At 41.5% G+C, this 27690-nt stretch overlaps 1 protein-coding gene and 1 long non-coding RNA gene across 12 annotated transcripts in view; one reads left to right on the top strand and one right to left on the bottom strand.

Moving 5' to 3' along the window:
* LOC139276426 (neural cell adhesion molecule 1-like) overlaps positions 1 to 27690 on the bottom strand; it is a 632849-nt gene that overhangs the window by 428408 nt on the left and 176751 nt on the right. The window lies entirely within an intron of this gene.
* LOC139275907 (uncharacterized) overlaps positions 1 to 27690 on the top strand; it is a 62516-nt gene that overhangs the window by 15464 nt on the left and 19362 nt on the right. The window contains exon 3 of one of the 3 annotated variants that reach the window (XR_011595788.1): positions 21625 to 21937. The exons of the other annotated variants lie outside the window; for them this stretch is intronic. This is a non-coding gene — a long non-coding RNA (uncharacterized lncRNA). Of the gene's footprint in view, positions 1 to 21624; positions 21938 to 27690 lie in introns of those variants that run through there. 3 annotated transcript variants of the gene reach the window in all.

Below are 27690 nucleotides of genomic sequence, written 5' to 3'. Positions count from 1 at the left end.
AAATGGTTCTATGTCTGGCTTGAGTTATTGGTTATTTATTGTGTTTTTATTAAGGTTTTTAGCAGTTTGCTCTATTAACAATATTCACAATCCACAATCTGGCTAGTTTGGGGAATTTGATATGATCTTAGTTTAGTTTTATTCTTTGCTCAGATTGAAGGAAGAGCAGTGCAAGGAAGGTAGTGCAGGGATCCCCTGCGGTCATCCCCCTGCAAAACAGATACATCGCTTTGAGTACTGCTGAGGGGGATGACTCATCATGGGGGAGCAGCAGCAGCCAAGTTCATGGCACCGTGGCTGGCTCTGCTGCACAGGAGGGCAGGAAAAAAAAGAGTGGGAGAGCGATAGTGATAGGGGATTCAATTGTAAGGGGAATAGTTAGGCGTTTCTGCGGCCGCAAACGAGACTCCAGGATGGTATGTTGCCTCCCTGGTGCAAGGGTCAAGGATGTCTCGGAGCGGGTGCAGGGCATTTGAAAAGGGAGGGTGAACAGCCAGCTGTCGTGGTGCACATTGGTACCAACGATATAGGTAAAAAAACGGGATGAGACAAATTTAAAGAGCTAGGCGCTCAATTAAAAAGTAGGACCTCAAAAGTAGTAATCTCGAGATTTCTACCAGTGCCACGTGCTATTCAGAGTAGGAATCGCAGGATAACTCAGGAATACGTGGCTTGAGCAGTGTTGCAGCAGGGAGGGATTCAAATTCCTGGGGCATTGGAACCGGTTCTGGGGCAGGTGGGACCAGTACAAACCGGACGGTCTGCATGTAGGCAGGACCAGAACCAATGTCCTAGGAGAAGTGTTTGCTAGTGCTGTTGGGGAGGAGTTAAACTAATATGGCAGGGGGATGGGAACCAATGCAGGGAGACAGAGGGAAACAAAATGGAGACAGAAGCAAAAGTCAGAAAGGCGATGAGTAAAAGTGGAGGGCAGAGAAACCCAAGGCAAAAAACAAAAAGGGCCACTTTGCAGCAAAATTCTAAAGGATTAAAGGGTTAAAGTGCATTAAAAAGGCAAGCCTGAAGGCTCTGTGCCTCAATGCGAGGAGTATTCGGAATAAGGTGGATGAATTAACTGTGCAGATAGCAGTTAACGGATACGATGTGTTTGGCATCACGGAGACATGGCTCCAGGGTGACCTAAGCTGGGAACACAACATCCAAGGGTATTCAACATTTAGGAAGGATAGACAGAAAGGAAAAGGAGGCGGGGTGGCGTTGCTGGTAAAAGAGGAAATTAATGCAAATGTAAGGAAAGACATTAGCTTGGATGATGTGGAATCGGTATGGTTGGAGCTACGGAATACCAAAGGGCAGAAAACACTAGTGGGAGTTGTGTACAGACCTGCAAACGGTAGTAGTGATGTTGGGGAGGGCATCAAACAGGAAATTAGGGGTGCATGCAATAAAGGTGCAGCAGTTATAATAGGTGACTTTAATATGTATATAGATTGGACTAACAAAACTGGAAACAATACGGTGGAGGAGGATTTCCTGGAGTGCAGAAGGGATGGCTTTCTAGACGAATATGTCGAGGAATCAACTAGGGGTAGGCCATCCTAGACTGGGTGTTGTGTAATGAGAGAGAATTAATTAGCAATCGCATTGTGCGAGGCCCCTTGGGGAAGAATGACCATAATATGGTGGAATTCTCCATTAGGATGGAGAATGAAACAGTTAATTCAGAGACCATGGTCCAGAACATAAAGAAGGGTAACTTTGAAGGCATGAGGCGTGAATTGGCTAGGATAGATTGGCGAATGATACTGAAGGGGTTGACAGTGGATGGGCAAAGGCAGACATTTAGAGACCGCATGGATGAACGACAACAATTGTACATCGCTGTCTGGCGTAAAAATAAAAAGGGAAGGTGACTCAACCGTGGCTATCAAGGGAAATCAGGGATAGTATTAAAGCCAAGGAAGTGGCATACAAATTGGCCAGAAATAGCAGCGAACCCGGGGACTGGGAGAAATTTAGAACTCAGCAGAGGAGGACAAAGGGTTTGATTAGGGCAGGGAAAATAGAGTACGAGAGGAAGTTTGCAGGGAACATTAAAATGGACTGCAAAAGCTTCTATAGATATGTAAAGAGAAAAAGGTTAGTGAAGACAAACGTAGGTCCCCTGCAGTCAGAATCAGGGGAAGTCATAACTGGGAACAAAGAAATGGCAGACCAATTGAACAAGTACTTTGGTTTGGTATTCACTAAGCAGGATACAAACAACCTTCCGGATATAAAAGGGGTCAGAGGATCTAGTAAGAAGGAGGGACTGAGGGAAATCCTTATTAGTCGGGAAATTGTGTTGGGGAAATTGATGGGATTGAAGGCCGATAAATCCCCAGGGTCTGATGGTCTGCATCCTAGAGTATTTAAGGAGGTGGCCTTGGAAATAGCAGATTGCATTGACAGTCATTTTCCAACATTCCATAGACTCTGGATCAGTTCCTATGGCGTGGAGGATAGCCAATGTAACTCCACTTTTTAAAAAAGGAGGGAGAGAGAAAACAGGGAATTATAGACCGGTCAGCCTGACATCGGTAGTGGGTAAAATGATGGAATCAATTATTAAGGATGTCATAGCAGCGCATTTGGAAAGAGATGACATGATAGGTCCAAGTCAGCATGGATTTGTGAAAGGGAAATCATGCTTGACAAATCTTCTGGAATTTTTTGAGGATGTTTCCAGTAGAGTGGACAAGGGAGAACCAGTTGATGTGGTGTATTTGGACTTTCAGTAGGCTTTCGACAAGGTACCACACAAGAGATTAATGTGCACAGTTAAAGCACATGGGATTGGGGGTAGTGTGCTGATGTGGATTGAGAACTGGTTGTCAGACAGGAAGCAAAGAGTAGGAGTAAATGGGGACTTTTCAAAATGGCAGGCAGTGACTAGTGGGGTACCGCAAGGTTCTGTGCTGGGGCCCCAGCTGTTTACATTGTACATTAATGATTTAGACGAGGGGATTAAATGTAGTATCTCAAATTTGCAGATGACACTAAGTTGGGTGGCAGTGTGAGCTGCGAGGAGGATGCTATGAGGCTGCAGAGTGACTTGGATAGGTTAGGTGAGTGGGCAAATGCATGGCAGATGAAGTATAATGTGGATAAATGTGAGGTTATCCACTTTGGTGGTAAAAACAGAGAGACAGACTATTATCTGAATGGTGACAGATTAGGAAAAGGGGAGGTGCAACGAGATCTGGGTGTCATGGTACATCAGTCATTGAAGGTTGGTATGCAGGTACAGCAGGTGGTTAAAGAAAGCAAATGGCATGTTGGCCTTCATAGCGAGGGGATTTGAGTACAGGGGCAGGGAGGTGTTACTACAGTCGTACACAGGGCCTTGGTGAGGCCACACCTGGAGTATTGTGTACAGTTTTGGTCTCCTAACTTGACGAAGGACGTTCTTGCTATTGAGGGAGTGCAGTGAAGGTTCACCAGACTGATTCCCAGGATGGCGGGACTGACATATCAAGAAAGACTGGATCAACTGGGCTTGTATTCACCGGAGTTCAGAAGAATGAGAGGGGATCTCATAGAAACGTTTAAAATTCTGACGGGTTTAGACAGGTTAGATGCAGGAAGAATGTTCCCAATGTTGGGGAAGTCCAGATACAGGGATCACAGTCTAAGGATAAGGGGAAAGCCATTTAGGATCGAGATGAGGAGAAACTTCTTCACCCAGAGAGTGGTAAACCTGTGGAATTCTCTACCACAGAAAGTTGTTGAGGCCAATTTACTAAATATATTCAAAAAGAAGTTAGATGTAGTGCTTACTACTAGGGGGATCAAGGGGTATGGCGAGAAAGCAGGAATGGGGTACTGAAGTTGCATGTTCAGCCATGAACCCATTGAATGGCGGTGCAGACTCGAAGGACCGAATGACCTACTCCTGCACCTATTTTCTATGTTTCTCTATGTTTCTAAGATAACTATCAGTAGATCAATTATTTTGAATTGATTTTATTTTGGAGTTTTACTTTAAACTTTAGTGAAATCACTACACGGTAGTCTCCATCTTTGAAATGAATCTAGACATGTTTTGTAAACAGCAAAGTGAACTCTTAATATCCAACTTCTCAAACTCACTATATAAATCATGTTTAGTTTTCATCTCCTCCAGTTTTCTGGGTGCATATGCTAGAATATAGATCCATAACGCTGGGTCTCAGTGTGATGAACAACCTATCTCTTCTGTAACAAGCCGAGTTACAGAATATCAGCATGCAGTTCTACCACTGAAGCCATGAGACACAACCAACCCCGTCTTCGCCTACATATATAAAACATGCACTGTCACAATGTGCTGTGCTGGTGGTCAAGGGTAGCAACTGCAGACTAGCTTTTACCTCATTCGTCCAGGGACGTTGGACCACTTTCTTCCATCTCTACAGCATCACCCACCATGTCCCTACCTCTGTTCACAACTGATAAAGCCTCACTCCACACCATTATCACCTCTAAGGCCAAATTCTCAAATACTATCCTAGCCAAAGTCCATACATCCCGTCTCCATAGGTTACAGCTTACTTAGAACACAAAGCTCCAAAATTGTGTGTGTGATTAAAACCTGAGTATTAATTCTGACAATCTGCGGTTGTTCAACAGTTTCCAGTGGACAGAAAGATCTCCGTGTGATCAGTCAACGAATGGTCCTTTGCTCCAGTACCTCGTTATGATGGTGATTAGTTTCAAGCATTTGTTTATCGTGGCATTTTCTAGTAGTGATAATATTGTGTTCCTAACACAGATGAGACTGCACACAGGGAGGTTACAGTAACAGTGACCTCAGTCTTTAATAAGACACTCCAGAGTGAGGGACAGGCCTTAGGGGCCGGCTTAGATACAGTGCTCCCAAGGGATGCTGGGATCCCTTGGGACTTTAGGGGATGAGCTCCCTGGTGGCGGAATATGGGAGTGCATGCTTTACAGATACACAACAGATAATATGTTAAGAGAGGTTGTTCTGTCTGTAAGAAATCCATATAAACATGCTCTTCAGCTTGTTTGCCTTTGTGGTTAACTTATCGCAGATTGAATCTAAACAAGTCCATGTACCCTGGAGTCACATTTTTGAAACACAGCCAACATGTTACATTCAATAAACTGCAATGCAGAAATGATGCTGTTAGCATCTTTTCAACAATTTCAGGAAACAATTCAGACTCTAATTGTTATGGGGTTAAAAGAAAAACCCTTTTCTTGTCTCCGAACAAAGATTTCTAGGCTACTTTGCTGTTTTATCTGACACAGGAGTTTCCAATATTTTACAGAATTGTAGAATTGGGTTTCTTCATTAATATCTTTGTTTTACTTTGACTTACCAGTAAACAACGTTAATAAATGTCATACTCAGGAGTTAGTGACATTATCCATCTGTGATATTTCGGATTCTAGCACTGACTTTTTAATCTTGCTCCTGGTATTCAAATTGTGGTAATCATCTAAAGATTACTCGTGAATGCCAGTCTGGAGCCGAAAGCAATAGTCAACTGACGTCCATGAATTTGTTTTCTGCTCAGCTCTGCTTTGGTACTTTTCATTCACAGTGGAGTTCCGCTATTCCACTGGCTACAAAGCAACAATCAAGTTCCATGATAATGATTGTCACTTCTCAGATAACAAAGAAATAATTTAATACAATTACAAAATTAGACGGAGAAAGTATTCTCTAAAGAAGAACCTTCTAACGATGAACCAATTCACTAATTTAGTGCAGGTGTGATGTCTGGAAACATCGGGACCGAAGCCGTTCTGGATTCTGGGTATTTCCGGATTTCGGAACGTCTTTGCCTGGGCTGAGGGAGGGAGGTAGGTAGGGTAGGGTCGGTTGGGGCGATCGGGCTGCCAGAGGTTGGGGGGGGGCGGTAGGAAGGGGGGGTCGGTTGGGCCAAGACCGGAGGGAGAGGTCGGACAGAGACCGAGGGAGGTCAGTTGGGCCACAGGAAGTCGGGGGAGGTCGGAGGTTGGGCAGATGGAGATCGGGCGGTCGGAGGTCGGGCCGGAGGCCGGGGCAGGTTGGGCTGAGGCAAAGTGAGGTCAGGCTGAGGGAGGTCAGGTCGGGCGCCCGGGGGAGTCCGGATTTCGGAACATTGTCCGGTTTTCCGGACGACCCCGCTTCATATCGACCCGGTGTCCGGAACTCCGGATTTTGGACGTTGCACATGTAGTTGAAATGTAGGGTTAGGGCTCGGGCTAGGGAAGGAAGGAAGGGAGGAAGAGAAAGAGAGGAGCGAGAGAAAGAACAAAATAAAGAAAGAAAAGGAAAAAAGACTGACTGACTTGCATTTATAACACCTTTCATGACCACCGGACATCACAAAGCCCTTCACTTCATGGGGATAAAGTATTGCTTGGGTGGAGCATAGAGGGGGGAATCAGGTTGACAGGATCACATGTCCATAACAGAGCCTGCCCAAGTTTTCTTCCACTTAAATGAAGAAAAGGAAAATTGGCCAGTTGCCGCAATGGGTCTGCAATCCTCCCCACCTGAATATCCTCTCTGCGCTCCCCCAGCCAATGCTTTCCCACCTAGGCCATAAAGTTAAAAAGCTACCTTCAGATTACTGCATTTATACATTCGTTTCAGAACCCCAGATGAAGGCCCAAGGCCAAATGCAGGGCATTAGCAGAGTTAAAATATTTGAGGAAATGCAAGGGAAACCATGGCAACCGATATTTACAACCATTCATCCAAGCTCTACAGTTAAACTTGGCTCTAAAAGTCACCTTTAAAATTATATTGGAACAAGCTAGAAAGGTAGAAGATATTATATTACAGGCTCAAGCTGAAATTCTTAATTTATTGTTGAAATGTCAGCAGATAACATAAGAACATAAGAATTAGGAACAGGAGTAGGCCATCTAGCCCCTCGAGCCTGCTCCACCATTCAACAAGATCATGGCTGATCTGGCCGTGGACTCAGCTCCACTTACCCGCCCGCTCCCCGTAACCCTTAATTCCCTTATTGCTTAAAAATCTATCTATCTGTGATTTGAATACATTCAATGAGCTAGCCTCAACTGCTTCCTTGGGCAGAGAATTCCACAGATTCACAACCCTCTGGGAGAAGAAATTCCTTCTCAACTGGGTTTTAAATTGGCTCCCCCGTATTTTGAGGCTGTGCAACCTAGTTCTAGTCTCCCCGACCAGTGGAAACAACCTCTCTGCCTCTATCTTGTCTATCCCTTTCATTATTTTAAATGTTTCTATAAGATCACCCCTCATCCTTCTGAACTCCAACGAGTAAAGACCCAGTCTATTCAATCTATCATCATAAGGTAACCCCCTCATCTCCGGAATCAGCCTCGTGAATCGTCTCTGTACCCCCTCCAAAGCTAGTATATCCTTCCTGAAGTAAGGTGACCAAAATTGCACGCAGTACTCCAGGTGCGGCCTCACCAATACCCTCTACAGTTGCAGAAGGACCTCCCTGCTTTTGTACTCCATCCCTCTCGCAATGAAGGCCAACATTCCATTTGCCTTCCTGATTACCTGCTGCACCTGCAAACTAACTTTTTGGGATTCATGCACAAGGACTCACAGGTCCCTCTGCACCGCAGCATGTTGTAATTTCTCCCCATTCAAATAATATTCCCTTTTACTGTGTTTTTTTTCCAAGGTGGATGACCTCACATTTTCCGACATTGTATTCCATCTGCCAAACCTTAGCCCATTCGCTTAACCTATCTAAATCTCTTTGCAGTCTCTGTGTCCTCTACACAACCCGCTTTCCCACTAATCTTTGTGTCATCTGCAAATTTTGTTACACTACACTCTGTCCCCTCTTCCAGGTCATCTATGTATATTGTAAACAGTTGTGGTCCCAGCACCGATCCCTGTGGAAGACCACTAGCCACCGATTTCCAACCCAAAAAGGACCCATTTATCCCAACTCTCTGCTTTCTGTTAGCCAGCCAATTCTCGATCCATGCTAATACATTTCCTCTGACTCCGCGTACCTTTATCTTCTGCAGTAACCTTTTGTGTGGCAACTTATCGAATGCCTTTTGAAAATCTAAATACACCACATCCATCGGTACACCTCTATCCACCATGCTCGTTATATCCTCAAAGAATTCCAGTAAATTAGTTAAACATGATTTCCCCTTCATGAATCCATGCTGCGTCTGCTTGATTGCACTATTCCTATCTAGATGTCCCGCTATTTCTTTCTTAATGATAGCTTCAAGCATTTTCCCCACTACAGATGTTAAACTAATCGGCCTATAGTTACCTGCCTTTTGTCTGCCCCCTTTTTTAAACAGAGGTGTTACATTAGCTGCTTTCCAATCCGCTGGTACCTCCCCAGATTCCAGAGAATTTTGGTAGATTATAACGAATGCATCTGCTATTAACTTCCGCCATCTCTTTTAATACCCTGGGATGCATTTCATCAGGACCAGGGGACTTGTCTACTTTGAATCCCATTAGCCTGTCCAGCACTACCCCCCTAGTGATGGTGATTGTCTCAAGGTCCTCCCTTCCCATATTCCTCTGACCAGCAATTTCTGGCATGGTTTTTGTGTCTTCCACTGTGAAGACCGAAGCAAAATAATTGTTTAAGGTCTCAGCCATTTCCACATTTCCCATTATTAAATCCTCCTTCTCATCTTCTAAGGGACCAACATTTACTTTCGTCACTCTTTTCCGTTTTATATATCTGTAAAAGCTTTTACTATCCGTTTTTATGTTTTGCGCAAGTTTACCTTCGTAATCTAGCTTTCCTTTCTTTATTGCTTTCTTAGTCATTCTTTGCTGTCGTGTAAAATTTTCCCCATCTTCTATTTTCCCACTAACCTTGGCCACCTTATATGCATTGGTTTTTAATTTGATACTCTCCTTTATTTCCTTGGTTATCCATGGCTGGTTATCCCTTCTCTTACCGCCCTTCTTTTTCACTAGAATATATTTTTGTTGCGCACAATGAAAGAGCTCCTTAAAAGTCCTCCACTGTGCCACCGTTTAGTCTGTGTTTCCAGTCTACTTTAGCCAACTCTGCCCTCATCCCACTGTAGCCCCCTTTGTTTAAGCATAGTATGCTCGTTTGAGACACTATTTCCTCACCCTCAATCTGTATTACAATTTCAACCATACTGTGATCACTCATTCCGAGAGGATCTTTTACTGGGAGATCGTTTATTATTCCTGTCTCATTACACAGCACCAGATCTAAGATAGCTTGCTCCCTTGTAGGTTCTGTAACATACTGTTCTAAGAAACAATCCCATATGCATTCTATGAATTCCCCCTCCAGGCTACCCCGTGCGATTTGATTTGACCAATCGATATGTTGGTTAAAATCCCCCATGATTACTGCTGTTCCTTTTTCACATGCCTCCATTAATCCCTTGATTATTGCCCGCCCCACCGTGAAGTTATTGGTTCCGGTCCTGCCTAGGTGCAGACCGTCCGGTTTGTACTGGTCCCACCTGCCCCAGAACCGGTTCCAATGCCCCAGGAATTTGAATCCCTCCCTGCTGCACCACTGCTCAAGCCACGTATTCATCTGAGCTATCCTGCGATTCCTACTCTGACTAGCATGTGGCACTGGTAGCAATCCCGAGATTACTACTTTTGAGGTCCTACATTTTAATTTAGCTCCTTAAATTAGTCTCGTAGGACCTCATCCCTTTTTTTACCTATATCGTTGGTACCAATGTGCACCACAACGACCGGCTGTTCACCCTCCCTTTTCAGAATGTCGTGAACCCGCTCCGAGACATCCTTGACCCTTGCACCAGGGAGGCAACATACCATCCTGGAGTCTCGGTTGCGGCCGCAGAAACGTCTATCTATTCCCCTTACAATTGAATCCCCTATCACTATTGCTCTCCCACTCTTTTTCCTGCCCTTCTGTGCAGCAGAGCCAGCCATGGTGCCATGAACTTGGCTGCTGCTGCCCTCCCCTGATGAATCATCCCCCTCAACAGTACTCAAAGCGGTGTATCTGTTTTGCAGGGGGATGACCGCAAGGGACCCCTGCACTACCTTCCTTGCACTGCTCTTCCTGCTGGTCTTCCATTCCCTAACTGGCTGTGGACCCTTCATCTGCGGTAAGACCAACTCGCTACATGTGCTACTCACATCATTCTCAGCATCGTGGATGCTCTTGAGTAAATCCACCCTCAGCTCCAATTCCGCAACGCGGACCGTCAGGAGCTGGTGGCGGATGCACTTCCCGCACACGTAGTCGTCAGGGACACCAGAGGCTTCCCTGATTTCCCACATCTAACCAGTCTATGGATCTGTGGATAGGGGCAAGGGATAATTTTTAAGGGAAATTTCACTAATCTACAGATGAAATATGTATATGTCCATTTTATACTATGCACAATCCTTATGGGAGAAAATTAACCTGAAATTCAAGATGCAGCATTGTGACTGGCAATTAAAGTATTCGTTAAAAACATGAAATATGTATTTGTTACAAAAGTCAACCTTGCAAATACTAACATTTATTCAAGACACAGCTCAAAATGCATTTTCAGCTTTCCGCAAATGACCAAAGGGTGTTTGAAGATGCAAATTTAACATTTCAAATCACAGGTTAGTGAGAAGTTTTTCTATGCTATTAACTGATTGGTGCAACATAATTGCCCAACAAATTCCGAGTGTTGCCAAGTCATAACATTGTCTTATCTTGAATTTTCACAAAGAATGGATTTAAAAGGGCTTCCAACGAGCTCATTATCACTTTCAAATGTGATTCGAGAGCGAGCCAGTCATTTCTCTTTTTTTCCATTTAATTGTATGTGAGAAACAAGGGGAAGTCACATTGCTAATTCTTCACTGTGAAAACTTAATGACATCTTACAAGACAAATTGAGAAACACTGCTGCAATTTTTAAAAGTTTCATAATGTAATTTAAATAGCCTTTGTCTCCTTGGAGAACAGAAGGCAAACTCAATAAAGTCATGTACTGCAAGGGATTACATAGGATATACAGCACAGAAACAGGCCATTCGGTCCAACTAGTCTATGCCGGCGTTTATGCTCCACTTGAGCCTGCTCCCGTCTTTCCTCCCACTAACTACACACAATCCAATAATAACTGTTGCGGGGTGGCAAGCTCGAGTGAAATATTTTTGCTTCCCTCATTTTCTTCCACACCCCCTCCAAATCATGCTGAGATATGGTTCCAAAGACCATACAATCCCTACCCGCCTCTACCCCCAATATCTTAATAAAAATGAAAAAAAAAACACCAAAAACATTTCCAATATATAGCTCACGCCACAACATAAAAATTGCAACAAAAAAAAAGAAAAAAAAACACAATCACACTTACCCTAACCTTTACCCGAGGTCAACTTTACCTACCTGACTGCGGCAGCTACCGTTTGGAACGCCTGCTTTCATGGGTGCTCTACGGGTCAGGCGGCAGCCAAAAGTCGAGCCGGTGTCGCAACCAGGGGCGTTGCACACGGACTCACCTCTCCCGGGCGGTACTGCTCCGCACCCCCTCGAAACCGGCACCGAATGTCCCAGCGGAATGCTGGAAGGGTGCCGCACCTCCGGGGCGCTAAGAGGGGCAGCAGCAGACCAAGTTTCCACCCCGTTCTTTATACTTGATATTTCACAAAAAACATCGAAGCATTATTCCGCACATCACAGTCGAGACCCGACATATCCTCACTTGGAAAGCCGTTTCCAGCAGGGATCATTAGCTAGTGAACAAGGAACTGACTCCCCCAGGTACACAGAGCAATTGCAGTGCTCCCGCTATTAAACCAAACAATAAACAGATCTGATCTCAAACCTTGCCCCTTCTTGGCCTGTGACGCCCAATATCAGAAAACATGGTGATTTACCAACTGAACCAGACATTTTCCTCGAAACCAAAGTAAAAGTCACTTGTGGTTATTTATACTGGAAGACTGTTGATATGTCTAAGTTGCTTCTACAAATGTATGGGCTGGGTGTCCTATTACAAAATTGCAATCTGCCACTAAATGAGCAGTTAGACTTCACAAAATTGTGTAACTGGAACCCTGAAATCACTCCCTATGAAAACAATTCTGAAGTATTTCTCCTATAATTTATTTGTAATCATGCCTAACAAATGGCTTTGTTTTAATTCATGATATGCAATACTGAAAATAGTGCAGCGCTGTATTGTGGTAATAGATCTACCAAGAGACAGCTCACAGTTGATTATTTGATTTTGAGAGAGCCCGGGGTGGATGAAAGCAAATTGGAAACCAGCGATCTAAACAAATGTGAGGGAAAATATGAGGTTATCCACTTTGGGAGGAGAAATAAAAAAGCAAATTATTATTTAAATGGGGAGCGTTACAAAATGCTGTAGTACAGAGGGATCTGGGGGTTCTTGTACATGAAACGCAAATAGTTAGCACGCAGGTACAGCAAGTAATCAGGAAGGCAAATGGAATACTTGCCTTTATTGCAAGGGGAATGGAGTATAAAATTAGGCAAGTCCTGCTACAACTGTTCAGGGTATTGGTGAGACCACACCTGGAATACTGCGTATAGCTTAGGTCTCTTTATTTAAGGAAGGATATACTGGCATTGGAGGCAGTTCAGAGAAGGTTCATGAGGTTGATTCGCGAGATGAAGGGGTTGTCATACGAAGAAAGGTTGAGCAGGTTGGGCCTATACTCCTTGGAGTTTAGAAAAATGAGAGGTGATCTTATGAAACATAAGATAATGAGGCGGCTTGATGGGGTAAATGTGGAGAGGATGTTTCCCCTCATGGGGGAATCTAGAACTAGGGGGCATAGTTTCAGAATAAGGGGTCACCCATTTAAAACAGAAATGAGGAGGAATTTCTTCTTTCAGAGGGTCGTGAATTTTTGTAATTCTCTGCCCCAGAGAGCTGTGGAGGTTGGGTCTTTGAATATATTTAAGGGAGAGATAGACAGATTTTTGTATGATAAAGGAGTCAATGGTTATGGGGAGCGGGTGGGGAAGTGGAGTTGAGGCCAGGATCAGATCAGATATGAATGGCAGAGCAGGCTCGAGGGGCCAGATGGCCTACTCCTGCTCCTATTTCTTATGTTCTTATGTTCTAATTGAAGGGTTTGGACGTCACAAGCCATGTGAATGAAGCCTGATTGGCTAGTTCATTAAATGAACCGTGTTTCCAGCTAATGGTTCACAAAAATACTTCTTGTAATTTGAGGTTGAACCTCAATTATCCATGCTCCTATTATCGGTAATCTTTCTTACAAGCAACAATTTGAGAGTTGGGAGACAAGCGGTCTGCATCATAGGGAGAACTGGACTGATTTAACAGTTTACGAAAAATAGAGGAGGCTTTCTTTGATCACTTTCCCTAAATTCTTTCTCTTTTCAAATGTTTTATTGAGCAGTTCTTAAACTGGCTGTCAGTACAAGCCCACCGCTTACTGGACTACAAAGAGCCTTAGAGATGCACCATAGCATTCCAATTTTAATATTGTCCTGTTCAAACAATATACCTATGGCTAGTAGTGAGATAATATATTTGTGTAACCTGTATAACTGACAAGTCACAACATCATTACTACCTCAATGTTAGTCCAGTGGTCTCCAACCTATGGCTCTAAGGCTATAAACAGTCACATAGCAATGGCAATCTGGCTTCAAAGCCCAGGCAACACATTCCTGTTTGCATTTATACTTCCTATTTAATGGTTTGCTAATTTGGTTTGGAAAGGACGATTCCCATTGGTGGATAAATCCTCTCAGTACACCAAGATCAGTTAGTAGCAGCAACTTTGAGATATATGCAAATTAATCAGTTCATGGATTTAAACTTAATTTTTGGCCTCCGTGGCTCATGAAGACAAAACGTTGGACACCCCCAAGTGAGATGGCCTAAAATCACACCAGTGAGCATGGAATATTTTCCATTTGCATAGCCGATTTGGGGGTACTACTATTACATCCCTAGGCCATTTGTTTTAATTACTTATTAGTTCCTGGGATGTGGGCGTCACTGGCAAGGCCAGCATTTATTGCCCATCTCGAATTGCACCGCTGCAGTCCGTGTGGTGAAGGTACTCTCAGTGCTGACTTTGTCATAGCGGTTGTGTACAACTGAGTGGCTTGCTAAGCCATTTCAAAGAGCAGTTTAAGAGTCAATCACATTGCTGTGGGTCTGGAGTCACATATAGGCCAGACCAGGTAAGGGCGGCAGATTTCTTTCCCTCAAGGGCATTAGTGAACCAGATGGGTTTTTACGACAATCCGGTATTTCATAGTTACCATTGCTGATGCTCGCATTTTTTTAAAATGACAGATTTATTTAATTAATTGAATTTAAATCTCCAGCTGTAGGATTTGAACTCGTGTCTCTGGTTCATTAGTCCAGGCCTCTGGATTACTAACCCAGTAACATAACCATTATGCTACTGTACCCCACGCAATTATGCAAATAAATACAGAATAGCATGAGTCAATTTCCGTGAAACAAGATGCTTAATCCACTTATGGGAGTAACTGACACTGCCAAACTGCAGAAGGTAACTAGGGTAGCCCTGAAGTTATAGCATTGTGGGAGATCATCCACCTGCCCATGCTCTCTCTCATACTTAATGAGTGATTTGTGGACACTCGCGAAGAAATCGCTGTTATAAATGAGCGCGTTCACCCACCACTAAGATCACAGCTAATGTTGAGGTAATTCCACAACTTGCAATCGGCTGCTCTAGAAAGACCAGATACAGGCCACATCAATAATGAAGTCACTGAGCTGAAAAGTTCCTACATCTGCAACTCGTTAACTGTTTGAGCAGGGATCGAGACAAGGTTCAGCATTCAAAAAATAAAGCATTCTCTTTAATCTACTTGTGATAAATATGGTTTGTAATGTTGCACTACTGTAAGTCATGGGGGGAAATAGTACTTCACCCAATTAGTTAAGATCTGTTTTCAAGTTGCAAAAGATTTATAACAGCACCCAGCTCCCAATTACTCGTGACAGAAGACTGACATTCTGCTTACATTGTCTCCAGACAGTAAGAAAAATAACTCCAAACAAACTGTAATAAATATGAGTAAAATTAACACATCCACATTATTTATCAACGCCACTTTTTTGAACCAGTCTGCTATGCTTGGGTGGTACAGTCAAGAACAAACAGCTGCTCCCCTAGCAAAAAATGAAGAAAATGCAGATGCATGCTCAGTGATTTATCCTCTTAATAAATTTGGAAGTAGGAGGGAAATGCAGAAGAAAACCATAGCTTGCTCTGGCAATATTAATTGCAGCGCCATTCTATTTCATATTACATGCATTGTGATCTTTATTAGAGTAGAAATCCATATTCTTTAGAGTAGATTCAACATTGCATTAAAAAAAAGGGTAGCGTCAACAGGTCACCATTTTGATTAATGTTGGCTACTATTTTCATTCCATTTTAAATCCAAGAGACAAGAGATTAGTTCCAGTCATTCACAGAGGGGCTTCCAGAGTTCATCTGTGCTGTTCATATTTAGGTCATATGGTATGACAGTGTGGGAGATGTGGTGATGCCCATGTTGCAATGCGACTCGATAATGTTTGAATTTCACGTCTGTTGCAATGAAAAAAAATTGGGAATTTACGTTGTTGTAAAGTTGCTTTTCATTAAGAATCCATTGTAGTTTGAGTGACCTTAATAGTTATTTTTTCCTGTGGCTGCAGTAAGTAGAAGGGGCACTATGTACCACTTACGAGAAATGAAGTAATACATGTACATGTAAAATTCGATGGCACTTAGTAAAATTGTCCATTTTTTATTGTGCACCATGACTATTTTATTTACTTTAGAGTGAAATATGACATCAAATCTAATCAGTTATGCACTCGGCAGAGAGGTAGACTAATAAAAAATGCCAAGGACTGAAGAAAAAGGACTCAAAGGTCATCATTGAAAAGAGCACTCTGTTCCACCCAACCTTGCTGAGAACTTATATAAAAGCAAAATAATGCGGATGCTGGAATCTGGAATAAAAACAGAAAATGCTGGAAATCTCAGCAGGCCAGGCAGCATCTGTGGAGAGAAAGGACAGTTAACGTTTCGGGACCTGAAACTTTAACTCTGCTTTCTCTCCACAGATGCTGCCTGACCTGCTGAGATTTCCAGTATTTTCTGTTTTTATTCTAGCTGACGACTTCTTTCTTGTCCCATCGTTCCCACCCAATGCAGTCGGTTTTCTCCTCATTTGGGAGGACTGGGTGTTTAGCACACAAATATCTCCACTAACGGTACAACAGCCACATCAAGGTTGATACGACACCTCCACAGAGAACACGCATATTGTTCCACAACTAAACTCCCAACAGGTATGTTTAAGTAGTACCTGAACCATGTTTGTGTGACATCATTTAGCCATATGATCAGCAGGAAAGAACAATGTCATGGCAACCCAGATGCCATAAATAACCGAACAGGGAATATTCTCTCCGGAGGAATAAGAAACAGCTGAGATGCATTTGGAATAATTAAATAGAGAAAAGACCAAATGAATGCAACATAAATAATGCCTCTCCTCTTTAAAGCTACATTACCTTACTTGGCAGCAGTATTGAACCTCGCTTTCAAAGTTTCTGATCTCACTTCAGCTATAACATGGACCATAGGCAAACAATTCAGGCCCCACTCATGTATTGATCTATTAGCCCTGGTGGGATGTCACAATACACAGCCAAACAGAAACATGCTGAAGGCTTATCTCAATTATCTGAGCAGCAGACTAGTGTGTCAACTTTCACTGAGATTTATATCTTTATCCACTGAGGAGTGAAATGACCTAGTCCTCTGTAACATTGTTCACTTCCAATTTGAAATGATCTCCAGCTGAAAATCAGTCACAGCCTTCCTCCCTCAACAGATTTATTAGAGCTTACCAGTTAAACAAAACTTAGCTCTGCTTTTACTTTCTAATGTTGGATTCCAACGAACCAGTGACGGTATTGAAAGTTAGGTATGTTGTGTTATCCTACCACCTTCAGTTCTTCCATAGATACAGAATCAGCCGTGCTGAATCGCCACTTCAATTTGGAGATTGAAGCATATGCTACATAAAATCTCTAATTTTGCCAAACTGCAAACATGCATAATTGTTTGTAAAAGGCAGTTATTACATGCTCTAATATTGACAAGAAAATCCAGATATTAATACAGAAAATTATGAAATCAGATATTGTTTCTTTCAAAACATGAACTATTTCTTCCTTAAACATCAGTCTATATTTATCTTTTTGTCCCATCAGGGTTTATATAAAATGCATTTTTATCTCCAATTTATTAAAATAAAATCATTTGAAATGTTAATAACCACTTTTAAAATTGGTCATTTGAATTTGATGAGCCAAAAGTGAGTTATACTGAATGTAACAGACACTAATCCAGGACAGTGAAATTAGTAAACACAATCTTAGAGGCACAATATTTGGGACAATTAAAAACCCTGATTCTGTGAATGCCTTCCATGACAGTAAAGCATACTTTCCCAATAAAATTCATAATTCACAAAATTTAAAAATAGTGATCATGGGTCCCACTCCCAACCTTCACGACTAATTTTCTGGGCCTTCAAAACTTTCAATAGGTTTAATTTAATATTTTCATTTTGCTTGCAATACCATTTGCTAAAAGTTGTTAGGTAAGGATATTTAAGTGATATGGAGCAAAGGTGAGTAAACAGAGTTGAAGTACAGATTAACCTTGATCTAACTAAATGGTGTACAGGCTCAGAGGGCTGAATAGTCTACCATATTCCTTTGTGAAGTATTCAGAAGCTGATCATTTCCTTCTTCCCTCCGAGCTCATCATTGAACCGAGGGGCCTACAAGGACATTTGGAACAGTTATTTCTAACTTTGGATGATCTTCAGGTTTCAAACTATCTTCCCACCAGCAATAAAGTTTTTTTTTTAAAAAGAACGCCAGGCAGTTAGAATCAAGTAATAATCAGTTTTGAAGAAAGCTCCAACTGTATCAATGTCATGCCTAAAACTTAAATGCACACAGCAGAAAAACACGCTAAGATTGGTCTCAGCAAAGCAGTAATAATCCTACCAATTTAAAATTGGTTGATTACTGCCCGCACACCACTTTTGTTCCCCACTGTGATTCAAATATTCAGTATTACTATAATAGCAAATTACCAACTTTCATATTGTTTGGTTATACATTTCAACAACTACATCTCCCAACCATGAAATTAGAAATTTTAAAGACTTTTATTTAATTTACGATGAATTTTCTATTCATCTAGATGCCAACTATCAGAACCAGAAAGGTAAAACATGTCTACTTTTAGTATCGGACTCAAGTTCATGTAACGTTATTTAGATGCAAGGCAAAGTTTCTTATACACACTATTCCAACAATGGGAGTATTTTGTATTTGTAACAAATTCGTAAATTCCAGCATAAAGAAAACATTCACAATTTTGCCATGAATAGTGAGGAAATTTCATGAGAGAAAAGCTGTCTTGAACACCCCGCTGTCAATATTTTCTATTTCCTTCACATGTTATTCTCAAGTGTATATATTCCCTGCAACCCTTCAAAGGAGAGCTGGCCAAGTTCACAAGAGAAAAGGACATTTCTTGTTGTGGAAGGTAAATTGCCAGGTAGGCAGAAATAGAGGGATAAACAAATGTCGGTTGTCTCCCAAAGAGTACTTGAATATTTTAGAGGGCCAGAGTGGAATTTTTCCTAAGTTGGCTTCAGGTTTCTCTGAAGTGTGACTGAGGGTAGATGGGGAGACAGTGTTGAACTTGGCTGCACCATGTTTGGATGGAACAGACTTTCTCGACCAGACTGTCTTTTCCAGTGTTCTTTTCATATGTTTATATGATCTTCTGTGCGAGTTAATTCAATAGCTATAATTTTTTTTGTGCAGTGGATTCTGTGCAATAAGAACTGGGTTAAGAGTGCCCAATCATGTTACTTTGATCCCTCAGATAGGGCAAACTTTCCTCTTGTTAAACAGGGCCGAAGAGGCAAAATTACTGATCAACACATTAACTTCAATATTTAGCAATGCTTAGTGCTTTACGAATTGGCCTACTCGAAACCAAATAGAAAACAATGTATTTACTAAAGCATGATCTTTGATATATTGCATTTTTGAATTGATATATAGTAGTTTGCACATTAGCTGTACATGGTGTTTTTATGTACATGCAATTTTCTTTGGATAAAATGACATTTAACTTTAGCCAAGCTGTCTAATTAACATATCCACTGTTCATTATTGGTTTATCAAACTGAGAGAACTGAGAGTGACGTAAAGAAATTCAAAGGGCAGCTTCTGGTCCTTTATTTTAATTCATTATACTTCTAAAACTCTAATAAATCCGATTTAAACCATCCGTTTTTCAATATTTAGTCTGCAATAAATTTAAAGCAGTTACAGGAACTGTGCAATTAAGAGGGGTTCATCTTTAAATTTTTAAAGCAATTAATATTTGCATACATAAATTACCTCCACTACAGAATAATGATGCTGTAAGCTTGTGAGATTCCTATCAGTAGCAACATAAATATGCTCCCAATGTTTTCATTGCAAATGGATAACTTAATTTGTTTATTTTGCAAAACACCTTGCAAAGCCAAAATAATAATTTTGCAATTATAGAATTATTAGCCTCCAAACAAAAAGCCTTCATTAGCCAGTTCATCTATCCAAATTAATTTATTCTCGTAACAATTCAACACTAAAGTTGATAATTTAAAATAGGTCTATTAATTTAATTTTAAAGAAAGGCTTACATTTATGTAGCACCTTTCATGACCAAAGCACTTTACAGCCAATGAAGCATTTTTTTTAAATGCAGTCACTGTTGTAATGTAGGAAACGCGGCAGCCAATTAAGCATGAATGCATGCAATACCAAATCACTATTGATCAAAATAATCAATGTTTTATAATTCAGTTTTCAGCTATTAATGACTCAGCATTTTGCCAAGTAGTAATTGTGCCTATGAGAATGTGTGCGCACATGCACACACCTAGTATACAGGAATATTCGCCATATTCAGTGTTCAAAGGTCATGCAGTTAGTCATCTGATCTCCACTATTTAAAATGTCCTTCCGTACTGACCCTTCCTCATCCAATTTCAAATTATATTCTTGCCTATAATAGCTAAGCTCCCACCTTGCCATGATATAAATCTGGCCCTCTTTTGAATTACTGACATTAAATTCCGCTATTAAATTAATGACACCTTTTCTTGCTGATAAGTGAAATGACAGCAACAATCTTATGCTTGCTCTCAGAAAACGCATTAACACAAGATAAATTAACATACGTTCAACCCATAAAATTCAAGCATCTGATGGTGAAGTCATTTACACTTCAAAACACTTAAAGGTGTAACCAACTACATACATTTTAATGAAGAATTAGAATGACAAACCATGGCAAGCTACAAAAAGTAATTAATAGATTTTCATTTGTACCCTCGTGCATCAATTTAGACTTCATTAAAAATTAGTTTTACCCCTCTTCGCTAATGGACCCTTCAATCACAGTCGCAGCCTTTCTGTTCTTTTTAAGCTTTACATCAAGATGATATGTTGCAGAAATTTGCTTTTGTTCAAAAAAGGCAAATTATTCAAGTTAAGCTTACTAAGGAAAGAGAGATTCAGACCACTTCACTAGCTTCCCATAGTAGTTTCAGTTCAGAGTTCAGAGAAGGTTCACAAGGTTGATTCTTGAGATGAAGGGGTTGTCTTATGAAGAAAGATTGAGCAGGTTGGGCCTATACTCCTTGGAGTATAGAAGAATGAGAGGTGATCTTATTGAAATGTATAAGATTCGGAGTGGCTTGACAGGGTAAATGCAGAGAGAGGATGTTTCCCCTCGTGAGGGAATCTCGAACTAGGGGTCATAGTTTCATAGAGCTGAAGGCTGGGTCATTGAATATATTTAAGGTGGAGATAGATTTTTGAACGATAAGGAAGTGAAGGATTATGCGGAACAGGCAGGGAAGTGGAGTTGAAGCCAAGCTTAGATCAGCCATGATCTTATTGAATGGCAGAGCAAGCTTGAGAGGCCAAATGGCTTACATAAGAACATAAGAAATAAAAACAGGAGTAGGCCATATGGCCCCGCGAGCTTGCTCCGCCATTCAATAAGATCATGGTTGATCTGATCATGGACTCAGCTCCACTTCCCTGCCTGCTCCCCATATCGTTTAAGAAACTGTCTAATTCTGTCTTAAATTTATTCAATGTCCAGGCTTCCACAGCTCTCTGAGGCAGCAAATTCTATAGATTTACAACCCTCCGAGAGAAGAAATTTTTCCTCATCTCTGTTTTAACTGGGCGGCCCCTTATTCTAAGATCATGCCCTCTAGTTCTAGTCCCGTCCATCAGTGGAAACATCCTCTCTGCATCCACCTTGTCAAGCCCCCTCATAATCTTATACGTTTCGATAAGATCACCTCTCATTCTTCTGAAATCCAATGAGCAGTGGTCCAACCTACTCAAACTTTCCTCATAAGTCAATCCTCTCATCACCGGAATCAACCTAGTGAACCTTCTCTGAAATGCCTCCAAAGCAAGTATATCCTTTCGTAAATATGGAAACCAAAACTGCACGCAGTATTCCAGGTGTGGCCTCACCAATACCTTATATGCCTGCTCCTATTTCTTATGTTCTTATGTTTTCAGATCCTGTGCTCACTGGCACTGAAACCACAGTAACCTCAACTGGCCATGAACACCAGCCCGCTACCCGGACTTGGGCGGTCTCCAGATAGGTGAAAAGAGGGTGAACAGGACAGATTCCAGATACACTAATCTGGCTAATTTCAGATTCACAAGCCAGTCTGAAGCTTACTGCCACACCTCACTTGGTATTTCAAAAACTCCACATGATCCTCAAATTACAACTGGCTAAAAAAAAACAAGGCAATGTAACAGCTGCTGGCTAAGCCATCCATCCTGACTAAGGGTAGCAGTGAATAAAATACCAGAGACATTATTTTGTCCTACCACTTCTTTCGTATGGTAGCAGCAAAACAAATTAAATGTCAATATCCAAGTTGGATATCCAGGCCAAAGCTTCCGGTGCAACAGCGTGGGTATCTTGTCGGATGCCTGCAAATTCCCTCTGAGCGCAGTGCTGAATGATGTGCTCCAGGGTCTGATTAGGAGCTCCACAGTCGCATGATGGGGATGCTTTAATCTTCCACCTATGGAGAAGGTGGCAGCATCGACCATGACCAGTCCCGCTAATGTAATTCCACTGTACAGTGTAATTCTATAAATACACTTGGATAGGATAATAGTGGCAGTTTTGTAGTATTCTCCATAACTACATCCTTGGTAGCACAGTGGATCAGCACATGGTGTTTTCATCACTTGGTGCTGTGTTAGAATACAGCTCAGACTGATGGAATTAATGTTTCCTCTTTCTGGCAGGGTCTCAAGAGAAATGAATTTGGGAAATTCATGCCAATTCCCAGTGGGCACAGGTCCACAGCACGTAACTGCCCATAAACTGACACGAACTGACAATTCACTCAGTCTACAAGGCTAGATGCGTAATATGGAAAAACTAAGCCTGGTGAATCAGGGCTGCTGTGAAGGCACATTATTGGGACATAATAGAGAGCTGTACTCAGCAATAAGCTATATCTGACAAGGGAGTAAAAATAGTACAAAATTATAATACAGCATGTTATACAAATTGTAAATACTTATTTTAAGTTCACAAAATATGCTGGAGTGACTTGTATGCGAGAGGAATATGTACACCAATGTGGATTATTTAAATGTATAAAAACAGAGGTGGAATTTTAGGTCAGAGTGGTAGATATTTACATATTTTTCACACACTTAAAAAGCAAATATTCATTTATTTACATTCTACAATCTTTACAGAATGTATTACTTTTTCCTGTATCCATCATCACAGTATTTTCCTTCTGGATCAAGTTCATAGTTAATCTGCAGCATTCAAAAATATATTTTAAACCTTTGTACTATTACTTATTCTGTTTCAATCACATGGCCATAGCAGTGTTAAAATAAATCATACAAAAATATCAAATGGTGCACTGGCCACCGTTTTAAATACATTTTCAAGGTTATTTGCTATTTGGTCAATATAACTTCTTCTGAACTTACTTAACAAAATCTTATGTTCAACAGATGTTGTTGCTTTAACTTTAACCAAAGCAAAATTAATTCTAAGAGACATATACACAAACCTTTGGGAGATGCTAGCCAGTTTGAAAGCAAAGAGCTTCTACTAGCCACAACAGATCAAATTCAGCAAGAAACGCACACTTTAATTTTCCATATCATAGAATCATAGAAATTTATGGCACAGAAGGAGGCCACCCGGCCCATTGTGTCCGTGCCGGCCAACAAAGAGCTATCCAGCCTAATCCCACTTTCCAGCTCTTGGTCCGTAACCCTGCAGGTTACAACACTTCAAGTGCACATCTAAGTACTATTTTTAATGTGATGAGGGTTTCTGCCTCTACCACCCTTTCACACTGAGTTCCAGGCCTCCACCACCCTCTGAGTGAAAACATTTCCCCTCAAATCCCCTCTAAACCTCCTAATCAATTACTTTAAATCTATGCCCTCTGGATGTTGACCCCTCTGCTATTCTATCTTGGCCCCTCATAATTTATGCACCTCAATAATGTCTCCCCTCAGCCTCCTCTGTTCCAAAGAAAACAAACCCAGCCTGTACAATGTTTCCACATAACTAAAATTCCAAAGTCCAGGCAACATCCTCATAAATCTCCTCTGTACCCTCTCTAGTGCAATAACATCTTTCCTATAATGTGGTGACCAGAACTGCACTCAGTACTCTAGCTGTGGCTTAACTAGTGTTTTATACAGTTCATGCATTACCTCCTTGTATTCTATGCCTCGGCTAATAAAGGCAAGTATTCTGTATGCCTTTTTAATCACCTTATCTACCTGGCCTGCTACCATCAGGGATCTGTGGACATGCACTCCAAGGTCCCTTTGTTCCTCGACACTTTGTGTCTTACTATTTAATGTGTATTGCCTTGCCTTGTTAGCTCTCCCCAAATTAATTACCTCACACTTCTCCGGATTGAATTCCATTTGCCACTGTTCTGCCCACCTGACCAGTTCATTGATATCTTCCTGCAGCCTACAGCATTCTTCTTCATTATCAACCACACAGCCAATTTTTGTATCATCTACCAACTTCTTAATCATACCCCCTACATTCAAGTCTAAATCAATGATATTTACCACAAATAGCAAGGAATCTAGTACTAAGCCTTGAAGGACCCCACTCAAAACAACCTTCCAGTCAAAAAACACCCATCAACCATTACCCTTTGCTTCTTGCCTCTGAGCCAATTTTGAATCCAACTTGCCACTCTGCCTTGGATCCCATGGGCTTTTACTTTCATGACCAGTCTGCCAAGTGGGACCTTATCAAAAACCTTGCTAAAATCCATATGCACTACATAAAATGCACTACCCTTCCTTGCTACCTCCTCAAAAAATTCAATCAAGTTAGTCAGACACGAACTTCCATTAACAAATCCTTGCTGACTTTCCTTGATTAATCCATGCCTTTGTAAATAAAGCTTTATCCTGTCCCTCAGAATTTTTTTCCAATAATTTTCCCACCACCGAGGTTAGGCTGACTGGTGCGTAATTACCCGGTCTATTCCTGTGGCCAGAGAGGATTGGAAAATGATGGTCAGCGCCTCTGTTATTTCCTCTTTTACTTCTCTTAACAGCCCTGGCATACACTTCATCCGAGCCTGGGGATTCATCCACTTTCAAAGCTACTAAACCCCTTAATACTTCCTCTCTCACTATGTTTATTTCATCTAATATTTCATACTCCTCCTCCCTGATTGCAATGTCTGCATTGCCCCTCTCGTGAAAACAGATGCAAAGTATTCATTAAGAACCATACCCAAGTCTTCCACCTCTACACACAGATTACCTTTATGGTCTCTAATAGGCCTACTCTTTCTTTAGTTATCCTCTTGTTCTTAATCTATTTATAAAACATCTTTGGGTTTTCCTTGATTTTACTTGCCAAAATTCTTTCATGCTCTCTCTTTGCTTTCCTAATTTCCTTTTTAATTTCACCCCTGCACTCCTCTAGGATTTCTGCATTATTGAGCCCTCAATATCGGTCATAAGCCTCCCTTTTTTTCTTTATCCTACCCTGTATGCCCCATGACATCCAGGGGGCTCCAGATTTGTTAGTCCCATCTTTTTTCTTTAAGGGAACATACTTGTTGTGAACCCTCAAGATCTCCTCCTTGAATGCCTCCCACTGCTCTGACACTGATTTAACTTCAAGTAGCTGTTCCCAGTCCACTTTGGCTAAATCATAGCTCAGCTTAGCAAAATTGCCTTTCCTTCAATTGAGAACTTTTATTCCTGGTCTATCTCTTCCACCGACCCAGCTTTATTCCCTAAAACTAAGTGCAGAACCGCCCTCTTCCCTTGTTGGGCTTGCTACATACTGACTAAAAAAGTTCTCCTGAATGCATTTTTAGGAATTCTGCACCCTCTATACCTTTTGCACTAATTCTATCTTAGTTAATATTAGGGTAGCTGAAATACCCGATTAATGCCCTAATAGTTTTTGCATTTCTCAGAAATTTGCCTACATATTTGCTCTTCCATCGCCCTCTGACTGTTTAGGGATCATTAGTACACTCCCAGCAGTGTGATCACCTCTTTTTTGTTATTCGATTCAACCCATATGGCATCATTTGATGATCCTTCTAACATATCATCCCACTTCACAGCTGTAATTGTTTTTTTTTAATCAATACTGCAACTCCCCCTCTCTATCCCATCTGAAAATCCTGTAACCAAGAATGTTCAGCTGCCATACCCACCCTTCTTTCAATCATGTCTCAGTAATAGCTATATCATACTCCCAAGTGTCTACCTATGCTCTTAACTCATCTGTCTTATTCACTAGATTTCTTGCATCGAAGTATATACCATTTAGCACTGCCAAACTCCCTTGTTGTCGATTTTCTAGCCTTTGTTTCCTCTGCCTTCCAATTCACTTTCTAATACTCTGCTTTCCAATTCCAGTTTTACTTCCCCCCCATATAAAGCTGTGTTCCATAGAATAATGGCAATAATGTCTGCCAATCAAATAGAAAAATTCCTGAGCGTGCCTATAATCCTTTAATCTACCACTATTTGTAACTTCCCCTTTTTGAAACCTACGTAAAGGGCTCCCATATGTTTGACATTCGTTTTTTTTTATGAGTAAGAAGGATCCTTCCCAAAGTTACTTGTTGCAGAGATGCAAAGTTAGAGAGTTAACCATTTTATTTGAAAGAAGAATAAATGACACAAACGGATCAACGTTTTCCAATATTTCATTTGCATGTCACAATCAGACCCACCATTTCTGGGAATCTGCTCTATCAATACAAGTGTGGCAGAGCTGGATCCTCACTTGCCCTAGCCGCAGGTCGGAGACACCATCCCAAATCTCAGGAAAGGGGTTATATGTACAGATGGGGCAAATGCCAGTGCCTGCAAGGGTATAGCAGCAATGCCTGCCCCAAAGGAAAAGTGTGGCTATAGTAAATGTTGGTCCCTTCGAGGACGAGACTGGGGAATTAGTAATGGGGAATTCGGAGATGGCAGAAATTCTGAACAAATATTTTGTATCAGTCTTTACGGCAGAGGACACTAACAATATTCCAACAGTGGATAGTCAAAGGGCGATGGTTGAGGATGGGGCCGGTGGGGGAGGGGACTTAACACAATCACAATCGCTAAGAAGGTGGTACTCAGTGAGATAATGGGACTAAATGCAGATAAATCCCCTGGACCTGATGGCTTGCATCCTAGGGTCTTAAGAGAAGTAGTGGCAGGGATTGTGGATTTTTTGGTTGTAATTTACCAAAATTCCCTGGATTCTGGGGAGGTCCCAGCAAATTGGAAAACTGCAAATGTAATGCCCCTATTTAAAAAAGGAGGCAGACAAAAAGCAGGAAACTATAGACCAGTTAGCCTCACGTCTGTGGTTGGGTCAATGTTGGAGTCCATTATTAAAGAAGCAGTAGCAGGACATTTGGAAAAGCAAAATTCGGTCAGGCAGAGTCAGCATGGATTTATGAAGGGGAAGTCATGTTTGACAAATTTGATGGAATTCTTTGAGGATGTAACTAACAGATGGATAAAGGGGAACCAGTGGATTTGGACTTCCAGAAGGCATTTGACAAGGTGCCACATAAAAGGTTACTGCACAAGATAAAAGTTCACAGTGTTGGGGGTAATATATTAGCATGGATAGAGGATTGGCTAACTAACAGAAAACAGAGTTGGGATAAATGGTTCATTCTCTGGTTGGCAACCAGTAACTAGTGGGTTGCCGCAGGGATCAGTGCTGGGACCCCAACTATTTACAATCTATATTAATGACTTGGAAGAAGGGACTGAGTGTAACGTTGCCAAGTTTGCTGACAATACAAAGAGGAAAAGCAATGGTGTGAGGAGGACACAAAAAAATCTGCAAAAGGACATAAACAGGCTAAGTGAGTGGGCAAAAATGTGGCAGGTGGAGTATAATGTTGGAAAGTGTGAGGTCATGCACTTTGGCAGAAAAAAATCAAAGGGCATGTTATTATTTAAATGGAGAAAGATTGCAAAGTGCTGCAGTACAGCGGGACCTGGGGGTACTTGTGCATGGAGCACAAAAGGATAGTATGCAGGTACAGCAAGTGATCAGGAAGGCCA

The sequence above is a fragment of the Pristiophorus japonicus genome, chromosome 11 (genome assembly GCF_044704955.1).
Source record: "Pristiophorus japonicus isolate sPriJap1 chromosome 11, sPriJap1.hap1, whole genome shotgun sequence".
In the NCBI taxonomy this organism is placed as follows: Eukaryota; Metazoa; Chordata; class Chondrichthyes; family Pristiophoridae; genus Pristiophorus; species Pristiophorus japonicus.
Note: the sequence above shows the minus strand (reverse complement) of the source record. Positions and strands in the feature narration are given on the sequence as shown.